This window comes from Galeopterus variegatus, unplaced genomic scaffold (assembly GCF_000696425.1).
Source record: "Galeopterus variegatus unplaced genomic scaffold, G_variegatus-3.0.2 Scaffold14338, whole genome shotgun sequence".
NCBI classification, from domain to species: Eukaryota; Metazoa; Chordata; class Mammalia; order Dermoptera; family Cynocephalidae; genus Galeopterus; species Galeopterus variegatus.
This window is the reverse complement of record NW_007740449.1, coordinates 24,011-28,297: the sequence shown is the minus strand read 5'-3', so window position 1 is coordinate 28,297 and position 4,287 is coordinate 24,011. Positions and strand designations below refer to the sequence as shown.

General features: G+C 37.0%; 1 pseudogene; it reads left to right on the top strand.

Moving 5' to 3' along the window:
• Positions 1-6: 6 nt before the first annotated feature.
• Positions 7-3,999, top strand: LOC103581932 (annotated as a pseudogene).
• Positions 4,000-4,287: the final 288 nt, after the last annotated feature.

The following is a 4,287-nucleotide window of genomic DNA, read 5'->3' as shown; positions in this document are numbered from 1 at the left end:
AAGGACAGTTCTCCAATACAGTGCCAATAATATTTACATATAAGAAAACTCATATGGGTGAGACCACTTGTAAATATAGTGAGTATGGGAAAGCCTGTGATAAGTCATCTGTCATTGCCCAAGAGATAGTTCCGGTAGGGATGAAAACTTTTCAATGTGTTGTATGTGGGAAAATGTTCTATAAAAAGGCTACACTTACTCAACATCAGAATATACACACAGGAGAGAAATATGATAAATACAGTGAGTGTCAGAAATCTTTTATCAAGCAGTCATACCTTATTTCATATCAGGGAACATCTACAGGGAAAGCTTTTAACCAAAAGTCAGCCCTCAACAGACATCAAAGAATTCACAGAGGTAAAACAACATATGAATGTAAGGAAAATTTGAAAGCTTTTAACCAAATGTCAGCCTTCAGTATGCATTGGAGAACTCACCCAGGTGATAAGCCCCACAAATGTAATGGATGTAGAAAAACAATTAACAAGCCATCCTTCAGAATGAATCAGAGTACTCACACAGGGAAAACACCTTATGAATGTAAAGAATGTGGAAAAGCTTTTAAGTTTAAGTCACACCTCAGAATGCATCAGAGCATTCACACAGGTGAGAAATCATATGAATGTAAAGAATGTGGGAAAGATTTTAACCAAGAGTCACACCTCAGCAGGCATCAGAGAATTCCCACAGGTGAGAAACCATATGAATTTAAAGCATGTGGAAAAGCTTTTAACGAACAGTCAGTCCTCAGCAAGCATCAGAGAATTCACAGAGGTGAGAAACCATATGAATGTAAAGAATGTGGACAAGCTTTTAACCGAAAGTCATACCTCAGCATGCATCAGAGAATTCACACAGGTGAGAGACCATATGGATGTAAAGNTAAGGAAAATTTGAAAGCTTTTAACCAAATGTCAGCCTTCAGTATGCATTGGAGAACTCACGCAGGTGATAATCCCCACAAATGTAATGGATATAGAAAAACAATTAACCAGCCATCCTTTAGGATGGATCAGAGTACTCACACAGGGAAAACACCTTATGAATGTAAAGAATGTGGAAAAGCTTTTAAGCAAAAGTCAAAACTCAGCAGGCATCAGAGAATCCACACAGGTGAGAAACCATATGAATGTAAAGAATGTGGAAAAGCTTTTAAGTTTAAGTCACACCTCAGAATGCATCAGAGCATTCACACAGGTGAGAAACCATACGAATGTAAAGAATGTGGAAAAGATTTTAACCAAAAGTCACATCTCAGCATGCATCAGAGAATTCACAGAGGTGAGAAACCGTATGAATGTAAAGAATATGGAAAAGCTTTTAACCAAAAGTCACACCTCAGCATTCATCAGAGCATTCACACTGGCGAGAGACCATATGAATGTAAAGAATGTGGAAAAGATTTTAAGTTTAAGTCAAAACTCAGCAGGCATCAGATAATTCACACAGGTGAGAGGCCATATGAATGTAAAGAATGTGGAAAAGATTTTAACCGAAAGTCACACCTTAGAATGCATCAGAGCATTCACACAGGTGAGAGACCATATGAATGTAAAGAATGTGGAAAAGATTTTAAGTTAAAGTCATACCTCAGCAAGCATCAGAGAATCCACACAGGTGAGAAACCATATGAATGTAAAGAATGTGGAAAAGCTTTTAACCAAAATTCAGTCCTCAGCAGGCATCAGAGAATTCACACAGGTGAGAAACCATATGAATGTAAAGAATGTGGAAAAGCTTTTAACCAAATGTCAACCCTCAGCAAGCATCAGAATATTCACAGAGGTGAGAAACCATATGAATGTAAAGAATGTGGAAAAGATTTTAACCAAAAGTCACACCTCAGCAGGCATCAGATAATTCCCACAGGTGAGAAACCATATGAATGTAAAGAATGTGGAAAAGCTTTTAACCAAAAGTCAAAACTCAGCAGGCATCAGATAATTCCCACAGGTGAGAAACCATATGAATGTAAAGAATGTGGAAAAGCTTTTAACCAAAAGTCAAAACTCAGCAGGCATCAGAGAATTCACACAGGTGAGAAACCATATGAATGTAAAGAATGTGGGAAAGCTTTTAACCAGAAGTCACACCTCAGGATGCATCAGAGTATTCACACAGGTGAGAGACCATATCAATGTAAAGAATGTGGAAAAGCTTTTAGCCAAAAGTCAGTCCTCAGCAAGCATCAGAGAATTCACAGAGGTGAGAGACCATATGAATGTAAAGAATGTGGAAAAGCTTTTAACCAAAAGTCATACCTCAGCTTGCATCAGAGAATTCACACAGGTGAGAGGCCATATGAATGTAAAGAATGTGGAAAAGCTTTTAACTATAAGTCAAACCTCAGCTTGCATCAGAGAATTCACACAGGTGAGAGACCATATGAATGTAAAGAATGTGGAAAAGATTTTAAGTTAAAGTCACACCTCAGCTTGCATCAGAGAATTGTCACAGGTGAGAAACCATATGAATGTAAAGAATGTGGAAAAGCTTTTAACCAAAAGTCACACCTCAGCATGCATCAGAGAATTCACACAGGTGAGAGGCCATATGAATGTAAAGAATGTGGAAAAGCTTTTAACAATAAGTCAGTCCTCAGCAAGCATCAGAGAATTCACACAGGTGAGAAACCATATGAATGTAAAGAATGTGGAAAAGCTTTTAACCAAAAGTCGCACCTCAGCTTGCATCAGAGTATTCACACAGGTGAGAAACCATATGAATGTAAAGAATGTGGAAAAGCTTTTAACCAAAAGTCATACCTCAGCAAGCATCAGAGAATTCACACAGGTGAGAAACCATATGAATGTAAAGAATGTGGAAAAGCTTTTAACCAAAAGTCATACCTCAGCAAGCATCAGAGAATTCACACAGGTGAGAAACCATATGAATGTAAAGAATGTGGAAAAGGTTTTAACCAAAAGTCACACCTCAGCAGGCATCAGAGAATTCACAGAGCTGAGAAGCCACATTAACGTAAAGAATGTGGAAAAGCTTTTAACGAAAAGTTAACCCTTAGCATGCATCAGGGAATTCATACAGGTGAGAAGCCACGTGAATGTAATGAATGTAGAAAAAGGTTTCTTACAACGTCACAGTTGAGAAGACATCAGGATATTCACACAAGAAAAAACTCCTTATGAATGCAATATGACAGGCCTTGTACTGAAATTCCTCCTAACAGATAAAAACGAATTCACACAAAGGAAAATCTCAGTGAATGTAATTTATATGGGATAAGATTTTTCCAGAAGTCATACTACAATACATCATTGAACTTGTATCCGTCAGAAGACCAGGAAATATACAGTGTCCTCAGGCATTGATGAATGTCTTGAGGATCCCCTATTGATATAAAAATTTGCTGATGCTCAAGTCCCTTCGATAAATGTTGTAGTGTTTGTGTATTACCAATTCACTTCCTGCTGTGTATTTTACATCTCATGTAGATTACTTGTAAAACTTAAAAAATGTGAATACTATGTAAATTGTTGTTATACTGTGTTGTTTTTCAGTTGTAGAATTGTTTCATTTGTTTTTATTTACTTTTGAGGATTTTTGGTAAGTAGTTTCTTGAATCACCAGATGTGTATCCTTCAGATGTGGAAGGAGGACTGTAATGAGTGTGAAAACATCTTTTCTCCAAAGTCTCAAGGCCGCCTGTGGTTAGAGCATTTCTGCTTATAACATTGGTGCTCTAAACACAAATGATCTCCATACCAGCCATGCACCAAAAAACAAATAAATAAAATTAAAAAGGAATCACATCATAGCAGGCATTAGAGGATTTAAAGAGGGGAGAATTTCTATTGATTTAAACTGACTGTCTTTTTAAAAAATAAAACCACTCTTTTCTCTTGTTTGCATAGCCTGCAATCTGAGCATTCCACGATTGGGTGGATGACCATGTAATTTAACTCTGTTCAGGGGAATGTAGATATAAGTGGTGAACATTACTTCCAGTTCAGGCAAGAAAATAAAAAAAAAATTCCATTCAGTTCCTCATTTCTAATGTTATTTGCAACTGAATAAAGATGACTCTTGGGTGTACTTTGGGGCAACAGGTGAAAGAAATCCACCCTAATTTAAAATAGACGAAATTGAAGAAACCAGAGATATTCTCGTCACTACCCCAAAACCTCTGTTTACACATTATATAAGAAATTATTTCCTGTTAAGCCATTTTTATGTGTCCCCTGTTTGCATTACAACAGAAGAGGTGCACTCCAGCTAAATAGTTTTATAGACTTTCTGAGAGGATTTACCAGTCCTTGTATATGG